The following is a 17,305-nucleotide window of genomic DNA, read 5'->3' on the forward strand; positions in this document are numbered from 1 at the left end:
GGGGAAAGGGCTGGGTTTTTTTGAGGGGTGTGTGTGTACGATTGTGTGTTTAGATGCTGGGAACCGTGGGGGGAGGCAAGACGACTCGAGACGAGTTGCAATCGAGGTATCTCCGCTCCGGCTTCCTCCTTCTGCCCCGAGACCCCCTCCCCCGTGGTGCTGAGCTAGGGAGGGGAAACCAGGATTTTAACCAAATTAGCATTCACATTCCTGGGAGGATGTAGCCCTCGCCTGGACCTGGGTGATAGAAGCTTTTTGCTCTGTTTTTATTTTTGGAGAGGAGCGCCCTGTAATTGTCCTAAACACATGCTTCTCTCTCCACCCCCCCCCCCCCTTCCTCCTCCAGCCACCGACGGAGGAGAGAGTCCCCCTTTTTTGCATTTATCTTTTCCTTCCCCTTTCTTTATTAAAGGTCCGGGAGTGGCGGCGCCCAATCAGCGCGCGGCTTCCATTTTGTGAGTTCAACTCCGAGGCTCCCGGGCTTCGCGAGGACGCATTTGCAGCCCCCTCTGCCTGTCCTCTCGGGCGGCCGAGGCGAAGGAGCCGCCTTTCTGGGGCTTCGTGGTGGTGTATTTCATATTGGGGCTCTTTTCGGGGTTTGTAATTTGGCCGTGGGTAGGTAATTGGCTGGAGCAGGGCGGCAGGGCGCGGCAGCCAATCAGCGCGCGGCTTCTATAGGGCTTGAGTTATTAGACGCTGATCTCAAAACATCGTTCATCAGACACCAAGGAGAGGCCAACAGATGAGGGGAGCCATTTTTCTGCAATGGAATTAAATGGCCAAGTGGGTTTTTCCTTTGTTGCAAATGGGGAATGCTTTTCCTTTGACTCCACCATCCAGTTCAGGACGCCTCAGTGTTGTGTTTAACATTTGTCAACAGGCTAAAGGACTCACAATTGGAAGAATGAAGAAGACTTTTTAAAAAGATCTGGATTTTTCCTTATGACTTGGAATCCATCTTTGTCTTGTATAACTAGGTCATAGCACACCATTAATGTCAGCAGTTAACAATTTTGAATTCCAAAAAACCTAAGTAAATGACATATTTAATTTTTTTCCTCTTTTTTTTCTTGGGTGGGTGGGGGGAGCTTGGAGCTGTCTTAATCTGTATTCTCTTGACTGAACAATAAATTTTTAAATATATATAGTTTCCTCTATTAAACACTTAAACCTGGCCATCTTATTAACTCCTTCTGCTCTCTTTTTAACAAGGTAATGTTTTAAATGTATAGTTTTAGGACTAGCGAAATGGCAGCAACAAAAAATTGTAAGCAGTTGTTACTTTTAAGCTTTTAAAAAACCTTTTACATTGTAAGTACCCAATCCATTCTGTCCTTACGCAGTGCAGTTTTCATGTTAATGTTGCTGAGATGTCCTTAATTTTCTGAACCTTCATCTGCATGTATGTCTTTGTCGCTCTTGTCTAATATAAGCCAGTGAAAATGCTTTTAGACGATTTTGCTTTTATAAAGCTAAGGTTTTCTAGCTTTAAGCTTTTGAAAATGTTTAAAGCAATAAATGCTAGTCAGCTTTCTTCCCAGTAACATGTACACGTTCTTTGAAAATCGATCTATTTGAAGAAAAACAGCTCTGTTTTTCTCGTCTTGGTAGGGGGGTGGGTGAGGGAAAGGAAGACCTTCTCTTTGTGTACAGAGTCTAAAGCCGTCACAGGAAACTAGATTAAAACTGGAAAACAAGTCCTAGCTGGTTCGAGCCAAACACCAACGTTAACTCGCGGGTATTTTCTATGGTGGTTGGGATGGCCGGGCGTCTTTTGCCTTTTGTTTGATTTGACTGTGTATTTTCGCCTTTTGTCTCTTAATGACGATCACACCATTGCTATATCCAGAGCAGTAAACAGTCCTCAGCGAAGCCGCCTTTGCCAACCCAACCCTGGAAAGTTTGCAGAAGTGGAAGGAGCAGAAAATGCCATGAGAGTGTAACTTACAAAAAGGTAACAACAAGAAAGACACCACCATTCCCCCAATAATCCTAACTAAACAATCCCCCTTCCCCACCCCCCGCCAAAAGATATTTTTTACATAACACGTCCAAAACCTCCGCCCAGCTTGATCTTCCAGACTCCATGGCACCGGGCAGAGCCGGTAAGTTTAACAAAAAAAAAAAAAAAAAAAAAGTGCCTTTTGCCCCTTCGAGGAAATCTTTTTTCTAGCAGGCCAAGGGCTACAGATGTTTGGGAGCTGAAGGGAGAAGAAGGTTTCTGGAGCTTTATGTTTGGCAGCCAGATGGGGAGGGGTGGGGGGACGAGGACTCCTCAGACCTTTTTGCCCCTTCTGCCCCGGAGGCGTGGGGAGGGTCTCCCCAGCGAGCTCGGGCATCCATGGAGCCAACTGCGTTCATCCCCTTCGCTTTTCTAGGTCTGAGCCTTCCTGGGGAGGAGAAAGTTGAAGTGTTTGGAGATTGGGGGGGCTCGAAAAACGAGGAAAGCTCCCCACTCGGCCTAGGGCCTCTCTCTCTTTTGATTGTCGGGCTCGCACTCTGAAGCCGGCTTTTCGGGGCTCCTGGGCGGGCCTGCGCTTCCTAAGCAAAAAAAGGACAAAAGGCCGGCGTCCATGTTGGCACCATGACGCAGCATCTCTCCCGCCTGCCACCAAGCGCTGCCTGTTCTCCCGACCACGCTCGCTCCTCCCTCCCAAACACGAGTTTTATTTTCAGGTTCAGAGCAGAGCCGCCGGCCGGGGCCAGGGCCGGGGTTGGCCGGCCGGCGGGCGGGCCGGGCTGCGGGTGGCTAATGGCGGCCGCCCTCCTCCTCCTCCTTCCTCCCTCTTTCCCCGGTTGTCGTTGGGGGCCCGGGGCTGACGGCGGCCCCTCGCCGGGCCGGGCCCCGAGAACCCGCCAGGGCACAGCGCCCCACGCCGGAGGGTGGTCGCGGAGACTGTTGCGGGGGCCGTGGGCCTGGGGGCGTCACGCGCCCCGGCTCCCACTGTCGCCTCCGCCGGGCGAGGCGGCCAGACGGGCGCCATTTCGCGCGCCGCCCGCGGCTCGGGCGGTGGCGGCTGCTGCGCGCCAGGCGGGAGGAGGGAAGGAGGCGGCGGGGCCGGGGGGGAGGGGAGGCCGGCGCGCCGCCGCCCGCGTTTCAGGCCGCCGCCCGCGTGGACGCCCCTGGCCGGGGGAGGCCTCGACGACGAGCGCGGGCTCCGCAGCCGCCCCGGACCCCGCGCCCGACTCCGGGGAGGGGTGAGGGGCACGAGGAGACCTCGTTCCGAGCCCGGGGAGCGGGAGCCAGTAGCAAAGGGCCACGGGGACGGTCGGGGCCTCGAGGCTTCCCCTGACACCGCCCGGCGCCTCCGGAGGCGGCGGAAGCGTCCCTCGCGGCCCGACCCTGATCCTAGGCTGACCCCCGCTGCCTCCCCGGGCCTCGGCGACCTTGTCTGGCTCTCAACGCCCGTGACAGCTGAGCCCGAGGGGTAGCTCCCTCCCCCACTTTGTCCCCACTTTGGGCTCGAGGCCTTCACGGAAGCCACTGATCTAGTCGTGCAGGGCACACCCCCCAACCCTGAGCTCTAGAGGCAGGGGAGGGGGGGGGGCGGTGAGGGAGGATTGTGGCCTGGGAAAGCCGAGCGGGCCTTCCCCGGGATCCCCTGAGGCGGAGGGCTCCAGGGTAAGCCCTCATATCTCCGGCCCATTCTCGGGGAGGGGACGTGGACTGGGCGGGCCTTTGGAAATGCAGATGAGTCGCCTCCTGCTGCTAGTCGCCCTGGCTGAACCTTCGTGACTCAGCCGCCCCCCACCCCCATCCTCTCCAGAGTGAGGGCCCCCTGGGCAGATGGGAAAGGGGGGCTTTTGTAAGGCTCCCTTTCCCTCAAGGAGACCCTACCCGGTTTGTGGCTATCAACACCCTGAGAAACCATCCGACTTTTCCCCCCGCCAGGCTCTTGGCTGGAGAAAGGGCGACGGCCAGGTATCCCCAGAGTGAACCATCCTCCTTTGGACAGCAGGATCAGGCCTAATTTCACTCTGACAATACTCTAAGGTAGGTGTGAGTCCTTTCCCAGTCTGAGAGGAAGATTTGGGGGGCTTGGGCCTGGAGCCCAGGGAGGGCGGGCACCCCAAACCCGCTAGGCTGGTTCTGCAGCCCCTCCCCCCCACAGATGTGTGGGACTGTTGTGTGTGAAATCGGCTGCCTGCTGGGCCTGCTTGGTCCATCCATCCCCGCCTGTCCGCTTCTGTTGTCAAGAGTTTGGGGCGTGCAATTCTCTGCAGTGTTGAGCAGCATAGGAGAGGCTGAACTTGCAAGTATTTCCCAGTTGTGTGTTTTGGGGTGGGCGGGGTAGGGCCATGGATGCCTCTTCCGAAAGGTAGTCTGTTGCCAGGAAGCTCAGCCCTGCTCTGGCCCTCCCTTCCGGCCCTAGTGGGGGCATGTGGGGTGACCGGGAGCTGGTCTCTTCCCCTCTGATGTCTGGCTGCTACAGAGGTGAACACAAGTACCTGAGATCTGGGCCAGCTTCCTCGGAGAAAGAGGCTTCTGGACTCTTCTCCCCCTTCTTGGGAATTCCCACGATTTTCTGCACCCCCCCAGGCCCCCCCCCCAAGAGTCCTGGTTCTAAAATGAGACAAACTGGCATTTGAAACCTGGCTAGCCATTTATGTGCTGTGACTTTGCATGAGCTGCTGAGTCTCTGAGCCCATTTCCCCATCTGCACAATGGGGCTGGGTCACTGATCCCTAGTCTAGAGTGTGCACCGGAGTCATACAGGTGGCTCATTAGAACATACTGCTGGGGCCCAGTCCTCAAGTTTCTGATTCGGTAGGTGGGGCCCGAGACCTTGCATTTCTACCAAGTTCCCAGATGATGCCGATGCTGCAATCTGAGGATATGTTTTGAGAGCCTTTGGGTGAGAGACTAAGAGAAAAATTACCAGGTGTACCCACAACCGCAAAGAAAAGACCCCCCCACCCCCCACCCCCCCGCCGTTCCCGGAACCAGCCAGTGCGTGCCCGGTTGTGGTTTCACCTAAAGGCGGGAATCAATCAAGTTTTGCTGAGTGTTCAAATTTCAATATCAACCAATAACAGCTCTGTAATCGTGGAAGATCCCTAACTTCCCCATAACTTGTTTGTGCCTGTCTATAAAAAGGCTGTAAAAACCTCGCTCGGGGCCTCTTAGTGTCACTGACAACGAGTGTGCAGAGGTCCGGGTTCGAACCTGCAATAAACGGCCGTTGCCGCTTGGCTTTGACTCTGGACTCTGGTGGTTTGTTCTTGGGGGTCACCCGAATTTGGGCATATCATTTGGGGGCTCGTCCGGGATACCCCCAAGCCCTCCAGACCCCAAGTCAACAGGTCGTCCCTGAAGCCGATCGGTAAGTGAGCCGGCTCTGTCCGTTTCTGTCTGTATATCGTCTGTTCGTTTCTGGCTCTCTCCCGCGCGGGATCTGTATCGGGGACTGACACAGCCCTGGCGGACGCGCTATAGGGCAGTCAGTCGGGACCAGTAGGAGACGTCCTCTGGCACCCGTCTGGGGCACCATTTTGGCCCATCGGAGCTTTTCTGTTCGGGTTACGGACACCCGAAACGCGCTAGCGACCTATGTTTTATGTTCTGTATTCTATAACCTTTAAGTGTTGAACCCCTTCTCTTTCACAGGTGACCTGGCCTGGTGCAACCAGAAATCCTCATAACTTTACTGTTTCTCCTTTTAATCCTTTTCTCCACCTCCAGGATACAGATGGGCCAATCTCAAAGCACTCCTCTTTCTCTCCTTGTTGTTAACTTCAGGGATGTTAGGACCAGAGGACAGAATTTGAGTCTAGACATCCGGAGGGGAAAATTAATAACCCTCTGCTGCTCCGAATGGCCAACCTTCGGCGTTGGATGGCCAACCGAAGGAACTTTCTGCCTCCCTATAATTGCCAAGGTGAAGTCAAAGATTTTTCTACCGGGTCGCGAGGAACACCCAGATCAGATTCCCTTACATTCTAGATGTACAAGGCATGTACATCTACATGGCAAGATTTGGTGGAAAATCCACCCCTTTGGTTGGCCCCCTTCCTGTCCTCAGGAACGTGTAAGGTCTTTGCCATGTGGACTGCAGATCCCCCAAAACCAAAGACGCCATCCGCGCCCTTGTATCCCATGTTGCCTGATAGGACCTACTATCCCTAGACCCTCCACCCTATCATCCCCCTCCCCTCGTACCCCAGGCCCTACCAGCACCAGCCGCCCCGCTAGTTGCCCCCCCTAGGGGAACCGGGAAGACGGGAAGCAGCAGCTGCGCCGGAACCAGGAGGACGGGAGGCTATAGCTGCGCTGGGCCCCATTGAAAACGAAACCTACCGCAAGGGGCCAGCCGGCCGAACCCGCGGGCACACCCAGGGTGAGCCAAACCCTCACCTCCCCGACTCCACTGTGGCCCTACCCCTGCGGGAAATAGGACCCCCAGATGAAACAGGCAACCCCCGACTCCAGTATTGGCCCTTTTCCACCAGTGACCTTTACAACTGGAAAACACAGAACGCTCGATTCTCTGATAACCCTAAAGACCTAATAGCTCTTTAGACAGTGTCATGTTCACCCACCAGCCCACCTGGGATGACTGTCAGCAGCCCCTCCGCATCCTGTTCACTACAGAGGAGTGAGAGAGGATCCAATTAGAAGCAAGAAAGCTGGTTCCCGGAGACGACGGTCAGCCGACATCTAACCCTGACCTCATTAATGCGGCTTTCCCCCTAACCAGACCTCCACAGGACGAATGGGACTACAACACGGCAGAAGGTAGGGGAAGGCTACTCATTTATCACCAGACTCTGATGGCGGGTCTCCGGGCTACAGCTCGCAAGCCCACCAATTTGGCTAAGGTATATTCGGTCGTACAGGGAACGACAGAGAGTACAGCTGCTTACTTAGAGAGACTAATGGAAGCCTTTAGACAGTTTACCCCCATGGATCCAGAAGTCCCTGAGAACCAGGCTGCTGTCGTTATGTCCTTTGTAAATCAAGCAGCTCCTGACACTAAGAAAAAACTCCAAAGGCTGGAGGATTTAGAAGGTAAACAGATCCAGGATCTGCTCCGTATAGCACAACGGGTCTACAGCAACAGGGACGCCCCAGAAGAGAGACAGATCAAGGCCACAGAGAAAATGACTAAAGTCCTGGCCGCTATAGTCCAGAAAGAACAGCCACCCCCAGAAGGCACTCAAACAACACGCCCTCCCAGGCGGCACTTAAAGATCAATATGCCTATTGTAAAGAAAAAGGCCATTGGGCACGAGAATGCCCCAAAAAGAAACAACCCCGCCCCAGCCAAGGACAATGGCAGCCTAAAACAGCCCCCATACTGTTTACCCAAGATACAGAATAGGGAGGACGGGGTTCGGATCCCCTCCCCGAACCTAGGGTAACGTTGCAAGTGGAGGGGACCCCGGTCCAGTTCCTAGTTGATACCGGGGCACAGCACTCAGTTCTGGTCAAGCCCCATGGAAAAGTATCTGAAAAATCTTCCTGGGTACAAGGAGCCACCGGAATAAAAAAGTACCCCTGGACAACTCAGAGGACTGTGGACTTGGGAACTGGGAAGGTAACCCACTCCTTCCTGGTCATTCCCGACAGCCCCTGCCCCCTGTTGGGGAGGGATTTGCTTACCAAAATGGGGGCCCAAATTCATTTCCAACCGGGAGGACCCACAGTGACTGACTTTCACAACCAACCCATATCTGTACTCACTGTGAGACTAGAAGACGAATACAGGCCCCATCAGAAACCCACTCCTCTGAATCAGGGCACTGAGCCCTGGCTTCAATGCTTCTCAGACGCGTGGGCAGAAACGGGTGGTATGGGGCTAGCAAAACATCGCCCAGCCCTATTTATAGAGGTCAAGCCTGGGACGGACCCCGTCTGCGTGCGCCAATACCCGATGCCCGTGGAAGCCAAAAATGGCATCACACCGCATATCCGCCGCTTCCTTGACCTCGGGGTCCTACGCACCTGCCACTAACCATGGAATACCCCCCTGCTGCCCGTGTGCAAACCCAACAGTGGGGAGTAAAGACCAGTGCAGGACCTGAGAGAAGTCAATAAGCGGGTGATCGACATACATCCAACCGTTCCTAACCCCTATACTCTTTTGAGCGCCCTCAGCCCAGAAAAACAATGGTATACTGTTCTGGATCTAAAAGATGCTTTTTTCAGCCTACCACTAGCACCTAAAAGTCAAGAGCTATTTGCATTTGAGTGGACAGATCCAGACAGGGGCATAAATGGCCATCTCACTTGGACCAGACTGCCACAAGGATTCAAAAACTCTCCGACCCTGTTCGACGAGGCTCTACACAAAGATTTAAGGGAGTACAGATAACACCCTAATATGACTCTCCTGCAGTATGTTGATCTCTTAATAGCTGCCGAGACGCCCGAAGCCTGCATCCAGGAAACTGAAGGTCTCCTGCGAACTCTGGGAACCTTAGGCTACCGCGCCTCAGCAAAGAAGGCTCAGATCTGCAAGTCAGAGGTAACTTATCTGGGTTACTTACTGAAAGGGGGGCAACACTGGCTAACGGATGCCCGGAAGGAGACCGTTCGTATTCCCAGACCGCAGACACCACAACAGGTGAGGGAATTCCTGGGGTCGGCTGGGTTCTGCAGACTATGGATACCAGGGTTTGCTGAATTAGCAAAGCCTTTATACCAGGCAACAAAGGACCAACAGCCCTATAGTTGGACGGAAGAAGCCGAACAGGCCTTCCAACAAATTAAAACTGCTCTGCTATCAGCACCTGCCCTGGGACTCCCCGATGTCTCCAAATCCTTCCACCTATATGTAGATGAAAACCGAGGCATAGCTAAGGCGGTGCTAACCCAGCATTTAGGCCCTTGGCGCAGGCCAGTAGCCTATCTGTCTAAAAAGCTAGATCCAGTGGCCGCCGGATGGCCACCCTGTCTCCGGATGATTGCAGCCACTGCCCTAATGGTAAAGGACGCTGATAAGCTGACCATGGGCCAAGAGCTACAAGTCACCACCCCGCATGCCATCGAGGGCATCCTCAAGCAGCCGCCTGACCTATGGTTGAGCAATGCCCGACTCACTCATTACCAGGGACTGCTGCTGAACCCCCTCAGGGTCATCTTCACCCCCCCGACGGCCCTGAACCCAGCATCACTGCTGCCAGACCCAGACATGGGAACCCCATTTCATGACTGCGCCAACATACTGGCTCAAGTTTACGGGGTCCGGGAGGACTTGCAGGACCAACCATTATCGGATGCGGACGCCATCTGGTTTACCGACAGAAGCAGCTTCGTTCACCAAGGACAAAGGTATGTGGGGGCGGCCGTAACTTCAGAAACCGAGGTGGTTTGGGCAGAAGCCCTACCCCCCGGAACCTCGGCCCAGAAGGCTGAACTAATAGCCTTAACCCAGGCCCTAAAATTAGGAAGAGACCGCAAGCTAACCGTGTACACTGATAGCCGATATGCCTTCGCCACCGCTCATGTACATTAGGGTGATATACAGAGAACGGAGGCTCCTCACAGCTGAAGGGAAAGACATGAAAAATAAAGAAGAGATTCTAGCCCTGCTAGCAGCCTTATGGGAACCCAAAAAGCTAGCGATTGTGCATTGCCCAGGACACCAGAAGGCAACAGACCCAGTTTCTCGGGGCAACAATCTGGCCGATTGGACTGCAAAAAACATAGCTTGGCCCCCAGTGCAATTACTGACCCTACAGCTGCCAGACCCCGGACCCCGGGAATTGCCCCCCAGCCCTGAGTATTCAGAAAGCGATATTCAATGGATGAGTAAACTTCCAGTGACCCGAGTCAAAGATGGCTGGTGGAGAGACCCCAAAAGCAGCATTATACTCCCAGATAAACTAGGGTGGTAGGTTCTAGAGCGGATCCATCACAGCACCCACTTAGGTTCCCGGCGAATGTTGGACTTACTGAGACAGACTGGACTAAAAATCAGAAATGTCTCCGATAAGGTCGATCAAGTAGTCGCTAAATGTACAGTGTGCCAACTCAACAATGCGAATAGCAATCCTCAGGCAACAGGGGTAAGACAAAGAGGGAGCAGACCGGGGACCTACTGGGAAGTAGATTTCACTGAGGTAAAACCAGGAAAATATGGATATAAGTATTTGCTAGTTTTTGTAGATACATTTTCAGGATGGACTGAAGCCTTTCCAACCAAGAATGAAACGGCGCAGATTGTAGCCAAAAAGATCCTGGAAGAAATCCTGCCCAGGTATGGTTTTCCAGTAAGGATAGGGTCAGACAACGGACCTGCATTCGTCTCTAAGGTAAGTCAGGAACTGGCTTCCATACTTGGGGCTGATTGGAAATTACATTGTGCATACCGACCCCAAAGCTCAGGACAGGCAGAGAGAATGAACAGAGCATTAAAGGAGACCCTAACCAAATTGACCATGGAGACTGGCGCTGATTGGGTGGTCCTTCTCCCCTACGCTCTGTTCAGGGTGCGTAATTCCCCATACAAACTGGGACTCACACCCTATGAAATAATGCATGGTAGACCACCCCCTATCATCCCTAACCTAAAAGATAACCTTGTCAAAGCTGAGAACGATAATAGTCTTGAATTCTTGGTCTCCCTACAAGCCTTGCAGAGGGTCCATGAAGATGTATGGCCCAAATTAAAGGAACTCTATGAGACTGGATCCCCGCCTATTCCACATCAATTCCAGCCAGGGGATTGGGTCCTCGTCAAATGTCATCGGCAGGAAAATCTGGAACCCAGGTGGAAAGGACCCTTCCAGGTCATCCTGACAACACCTATGGCCATCAAAGTAGACGGAATCGCCACCTGGATTCATTGCACCCACGCCAAGCCTGTAGACCCATTCTCAGACCTCATCGGACCTCCAGCGAAAGGAACAACCTGGGCAATCGACCGGAGTAAGGACGATCCCCTAAAAATCACCCTGTGCCGCAAACCACCCAAGCCATAGCCATGGTAATCATTCTGTTCTTTGTAACCTCTTTTATTTTACAAACCCCCTTTGTGAGCGGAGGCCTCGAACCTCCAGCTAAGGAGGCAATACTACATAACTTATATGGAAAACCATGTGAATGTAGAGGGGGAAAGTCTGAATCCCCAGTAGTACCCGAGCGGTACACCTACACACAGGATTGTGGAGAAACAACCGCCTATTTAGTTCAGAATTATGGAGCAATGGGGGGCTCTCAATCATGGAAATGTGTTCCTAAACCTAAAACTCTCCCCCCTAGCTCTAGATGCCCCTGTAGCACTTACCAAGACTCCATGCACAGTACTTGCTATACTGCTGTCCAGCAGTGTATAGGACAGGATAACGAAACCTACTTCACCGCAGTATTGCAGCGTGCCAGGACTGCCGCGGTAACGGGAGAAAATAAATATATGCAGGCAGGGTGCCGGGGCACGGTAGGAACTCATGTGTGCTGGAATACCAAAGCCCCGGTACACGTTTCAGACGGGGGTGGGCCCCAAGATACGGTCCGACAAATTGAAACCCGGAAGAAACTTGAAAAAAATATTTCAGGGGATGTATCCCCAACTTAATTACCACCCACTAATTCTGCCTGAAAATAGCCATTCCGACCTGGACCCTCAGACTATGAATATAACTAAGGCTACCTTTGCGCTCCTAAGTGCCTCCAACCCCGCTCTAGCCCAGGACTGCTGGCTATGTCTCCCTCAGGGGCAGTCCAGACCCGTAGCAATCCCTACCACCCTAAGCCTCGATAGCACTGATGACTGTCATCCCTTTAACCCCGTCGACCCCTTCCCCGTGCAATCTCCCATTGTATTCAATATCTCATGTCTTGTTAAAAATCACACAGACGCTAACGACAGTATTGATTTAGGGGAAGTCTCTTTCGCTAACTGTACCAACTATACAGTAATCAACTCCTCACTACGTAGCTCCAACACCACTGTATTTATATGTGGGGGCAATCTCGCTCACACTTACTTACCCCCAAATTGGACAGGAATCTGCGTCCCAGCAACCCTCCTTCCGGATGTAGACCTGGTTCCAGGGGATTCCCCGATGCCTATACCTAGCTTAGACTATCTACCAGGGAGAGCCAAGAGAGCAGTGGCAGTCATCCCCCTATTAGTAGGGTTAGGAATAAGGGGAGCTGTAACAGCTGGATCGGCGGGCTTGGGTGTATCTGTCCACACATGCCATCAACTTCCGCGACAGCTAATAGAAGATGTACAGGCCCTGTCCGGAACCATCCGAGACTTACAGGATCAGCTTGATTCCCTAGCCGAGGTAGTATTACAGAATAGAAGGGGACTAGACCTGTTAACTGCAGAGCAAGGTGGGATATGTTTAGCCCTCCAAGAAAAATGTTGCTTTTATGCTAACAAGTCAAGAATAGTAAGAACAAAAATCAAACAACTCCAAGAAGATTTAGCCCGCCGTCGGAAAGAATCAGCTGACAACCCTTTATGGTTCGGACTCAACGGCTTCCTCCCATACCTCCTCCCCCTCTTAAGGCCATTGCTAAGCTTGCTACTTTTCCTCACAATAGGGCCATGTATCATAAACAAAATGTTAGCTTTTATCAAAGAAAGAGTCAATACTATTCAACTGATGGTCCTCAGAACCCAATACCAACCTATCATTAATGAAACATTTGAGTCAAACACATAAGATCCAAGATTGGCTCTTAAGGCACCAAAGGGGGGAATGAGAGACTAAGAAAAATTACCAGGTGTACCCACACCGCAAAGAAAAGACGACCCCCCCCCCCCCCCCCCCCCCCCCCCCCCCCCCCGCCATTCCCAGAACCAGCCAGTGCGTGCCCGGTTGTGGTTTCACCTAAAGGCGGGAATCAATCAAGTTTTGCTGAGTGTTCAAATTTCAATATCAACCAATAACAGCTCTGTAACCGTGGAAGATCCCTAACTTCCCCATAACTTGTTTGTGCCTGTCTATAAAAAGGCTGTAAAAACCTCGCTCGGGGCCTCTTAGCATCACTGACAACGAGTGCGCGGAGGTCCGGGTTCGAACCTGCAATAAACGGCCGTTGCCGCTTGGCTTTGACTCTGGACTCTGGTGGTTTGTTCTTGGGGGTCACCCGAATTTGGGCATATCGTGGGCTGGGTAACACCTTGGGGTGTTGTGAGGAGGACGTGAGCTAGTGCTTTTGAAACCGAGGCGTTTGCTTCATAATAATGGCAACTCTCCTTACTCTCCTAACACAAGCTGACTGGCTCCTGGTGTCCCACTGTCTCCAGGAAGCTCCACAGCTGGAGATGGTGTGGCCCTTGATCTCTGACCCCTCCCCCATGCGGTCTCTAGTTAGGGATTACTTTGATGAGCCATTTGGGTCCCAGGTGCCACTGATCTGCACCACTCCCCCATCTGGGCTGAAGTTTGGCTTCCTCGGGGTCGGCCCTGCCCACTCACTGTAAGGCTAAACTGAGGTTTTAGGGGAGCCGGTAGGGCTTGACCTGGAGATCTTGAGAGCATCTTGGCGCTCGGTCAAGAGAGGCTTTAAGTCAGGCAGCTGTGCTGGTGACCTTGGGCGAGTCTCCGGTGTGAAATGATAATAAAGCCTGCTGGAAACGGGAATGGGGGGAATTAAGTGTGACTAAGGGGGCTTGGCCTCACGTTCTGACTTCACACTAGCTGGCCTCCATTCCCTTTTGGCTGCAAGGAGTGGGGGCTGGGCCGGCTGTGAGCTCCTCCCCCACCGACCCCACCCCTGAAGCACGTGGCGCTGCCTCAGGGCCAAGGGGAAGACTGGCTTTCCGTAGGCAGGGAGCCAGCTCCGTTTTTCCTCCGTGTGGTTGGAGTCCGAGCGGTGGCCTGCCCCCAGCTTCCCGGGCTGTTCAATGGTCGGGTCATGATTTAGGGTCACTCCCCCCAAACCCAGAGATAAGTGACTCACCCAAGGTCACGAGGCCACCACTGGCAGCCAGTATGGGCTTCCAGGTGTCCTGACTTCAGCCTCTCGCCTGTGTCCATGGCACCCCCACCCCAGCTGTCTGGGTTATTTCGGGCTCCCTCCCGTGCCAGCTGTCTGCTTGAAAGTAACCAGCATGGTGCTCTTGGCTCTTTCTGGGCCCCTTCCCTTGGCCCCATGAGGGTCTCCAGTGCCAGATAAGTTGGGTTTGGTCCATCTCGTCCTTTGGTGGGGAAAGGAGGTTCACTCCACTGTCCCTAGCACCAGAGCCCCGTCCCCCTATCCAGGGTGCGGGGAGAGGGGGAAGCACTTGGTAGAAGTTGAGGAGGCTCACGTTTTTATCCCATGGGCCTGTTCCGCTCTGGCCCTAAACGCGAGGTTTAAACTCGGTTGTCATTAAATTGCTCATTGAACCCCTTTGAGAACCCCTTTGATCCTCGCGAGACTGGCTCGCTGCCTAAGGGTGTCCTGCATCCCTTTGGATAGAGTCCTTAGGGCTCCCGGATACAGGGGTCTTTATATCCCAAGGGCGTCGGATGATTAAATAATTGACTTAAACTTCGCCCCGCAGCCACAGCCTGAAGGGCTGAAGCCAGCTCCTCCAGTCCCGCCCTCGGAACAATTAGGGAGCAATTAGGTGCTAAACTGTGGTCTGGGTGTGATTCTCAGAAGGGTGAGGTGTCCCGGTGACCTGTAAGAGTCATACCCCCTCCCCACTACCATTTCTTCTTTACTTCTTTCTACTTTCTTTGTCCCCTCCCCCCACCCCTGCCACCTCCTGGGGGCAGGGAGAGACGGAGCAGCCCGTCTGTCCTCTGGCTGTAGTTCCTCCGGGCTTAGAGATTGGCCCCGCCCCCGGTCGCCAAGCGAGCTCGGGGCGGGGCTGCTCCTGGGGCCAATCCGGTGGGGCCAGCCTGGAGAGGGCCACGCCAGCGGAAAAGCGGCCCAAGGCCGGGAGGTGGCTGGACCTGCCTCGCTACTGGACGCTAGGGTCCCTCCTCTTCCGGCCCGTCCGCCGGAGCCCCAGCCTGGAATACGACCTTTTGGACCCTCTGGGTGGAGACTGCCTCTGCCTGGACTGTGGAAAGAGGCACCCCGCCATCTTGGAGGCTGCCTAGATCCAGCGCGATCTCCAACTGGCCAGGGACCTCAGCAAGTCCCCGCCCCACTGGGAGCTGAGGGCTCCCCGTGTGAACCTGGAGGAGGAAGGTGGATGATGACTTTTTGAGATGTTTTTAATTCTGGCTTTGTGAGGGGAGCTTTTTGTGTTCCAGTGTGACCTCCCCACCAGCGCCACCAAGTGCTGCGACCTGGACAGAGTCCTGGGCTCCCAGGCCATTCCTGGCCACCTCCCATCTCTGGGACGTCAAAGAATAGCTCAGTCTTTTCTGCCTCATCTGGGGTGGATGACCCTTCGGGTGTGAGGTGAACTCTCAGGATGTGCAGAAGTGCCAGGGAAGTGGAGGCTGTAAGAATTGTCATTAACTTCCCCATCCTGACCTGTGCTGGCCCGACTTTGCCCTGACAAGACGAGTGGATCTGGCCCTTATTCTCTCCTGAGCTCAGCCGGCCTGCTCCCCTAGCTTCTGTTCTGTGCCCATCAGCTCTATGGCAAGAACCAACTTAAAGAATCTTTCTTGCTCTCCTAAACCTCTCCAGGAATTCCCGGTGAATAGAAGGTGAATGGCTTGGGCCCCTCAGAACATGTCACAGGTAAGGGAGCAGGGTTCCCCCATGCGAGTGCGCCTGCCCAGCTCCTCAGCTGGCCGGGTCTGGCCCAGCTGCCTCTGAGGAAGCTCTCGGCAGCTGGCCTGGCTCCTGGGTATTTTTAGGTACAGATCCAGCCCCTGCACCACCACTGGAGCTGGGTCCAGCCGAAACACGCTCCAGGCTGGGTGGGGCTGGGGTGCTGCCAGCCCCTTGGCCAGGCAGGGGGTGGGCAGGCGGTCTGGGGCCAGCGTCAGCTGTTGTGCCTTGCCGCAGGCTGGCCGGGCAAGTCTCGCTCTTCCTCTCCTCCTCCCCCTGCCCCTCTGTATTGTGGAAGCCATTTGATCTGCCTCAGTTGGGACTGTAACCCTGTTTCTCAGGTGGAGAAAATAGAAACCGAGGTCTGAGGATTTTGAGGAAAGTCAGGAGGTGTGATTAACTCCCAGGTGACAGTCTGCTCAGAGTGGGATGACCCTCCTAAGCGCATTCTGCCCCTAGCCCCTCCTCTCCTTCCCTTCCTGTCTCTCCCCAGGCTTCAGGGGCCCTGATTCAGGGTCAGGTCCAGGGCTGGCTGCAAAGGTAAGTGGTCTTCCCCTCACTCAAAGGCTTCTTCCAGCCTCCGTCTCCCCGAGTGATAGTAACCTGGTCCTTTCCTGCCAGCCTCAAGCTGCCACTGTGGAAAGATGACCCCCAGTCCTGCCTCACCAGCCAATCCCAGCTCCTCCCTGGTCACGAGAGAGCTTGAGGGCCTGGCTTTGGCTGGGCTCCTGTTCTGTTCAGGAGTCTCCTGTCTGACACCACCCCCTGCCCCCCGCCCCTCCCCTTGAGCCTGGCAGCAAGGCCCTCCAGGATCTAACCCCGGTTACCTCGACAACCGTGTCTGGCCTCCCTCCTCACTCCCCAGGCACTGCAGAATCTGATGGGGTTTTCCAGCCACCCACCGTTCATTTGTCCAGGGTACCCATCTTGCTCCCGTTGGTCTGCCCTCCCAACACTGCCAAGCTTAGGCTCAGCCTTCGCTGAGCCCTACAGGGGTCTGGTCTCTAAAGCGTTGACATCTCCCAGGCCCCTTAAAGAGACTGCTTCCCCTAAGACAGCTCCCTCCAGGCAGGAACACAATTGCCTCTCAATAAACTTGCGTGGTAAAAAAGGAATGAATGAGTTGCTGTAAATTTGGGGGGGGACGGGGGGCGGTGCTTGACCTAGCAGGTGGCTCTCTGACCGGCTGCCTAAAGCTTGGGACTTTCACATAATAGCGTGGAACTAGGGGGGGCCTTACCTCCTTTTCCCAGCTGTAGGCTTTTTTGTAAGCTCTCACGAGCGGTCGCTGCTGCCCTCTGGTGGTCAGACCTGCCTTGCATCCGCTGAGAACGGACGGGGCGCTTAACAAAATTGCCAGGTTGGCAATTTCCTCCCTGAAGTAAAATTGACTTGGTCTTTACTGAGAACTTGGAAATTCAGAATCTTCCCGGGGATGGGGTGGGGGTGGGGCAAGAAGATCCTGAGTCCTGCCTAGCCCTCTCTGAGGAACCTACCAGAGATCCTACCCCAGCTGGTTGGACCCCTCTCCCTCACTTAGCCATGCTTCAATGCCTGCTTGCCGCACACGGGCTCCAGGGGTCTCCTGCCTCTCCTGACCACTAGCCTGGCTTTTGCGAAGGACTGTTGCAGGGAGGGAAGGGTTGGGTGGTCTCAGCCAGCAGCCCCCGTGTTATCCTG

General features: G+C 54.3%; 1 long non-coding RNA gene across 6 annotated transcripts; it reads left to right on the plus strand.

The window, feature by feature from the left end:
- The first annotated feature begins 25 nt into the window (after positions 1–25).
- Positions 26–13,014, plus strand: LOC144613914 (uncharacterized). Of its 6 annotated transcripts, none has more exons than XR_013551388.2 (5): positions 26–1,033; positions 1,850–1,954; positions 3,893–3,994; positions 5,099–5,324; positions 10,577–13,014. It is a non-coding gene; the product is annotated as an uncharacterized LOC144613914 (long non-coding RNA). The 6 variants fall into 6 exon arrangements; XR_013551390.2 differs by lacking the exon at positions 10,577–13,014 and adding an exon at positions 5,609–5,734; XR_014135848.1 differs by lacking the exons at positions 5,099–5,324; positions 10,577–13,014 and adding exons at positions 5,741–5,879; positions 6,166–6,532 and having other exon boundaries at positions 33–1,033.
- Positions 13,015–17,305: the final 4,291 nt, after the last annotated feature.

This window comes from Panthera onca, chromosome D3, assembly GCF_046562875.1.
Source record: "Panthera onca isolate mPanOnc1 chromosome D3, mPanOnc1 haplotype 2, whole genome shotgun sequence".
NCBI classification, from domain to species: Eukaryota; Metazoa; Chordata; class Mammalia; order Carnivora; family Felidae; genus Panthera; species Panthera onca.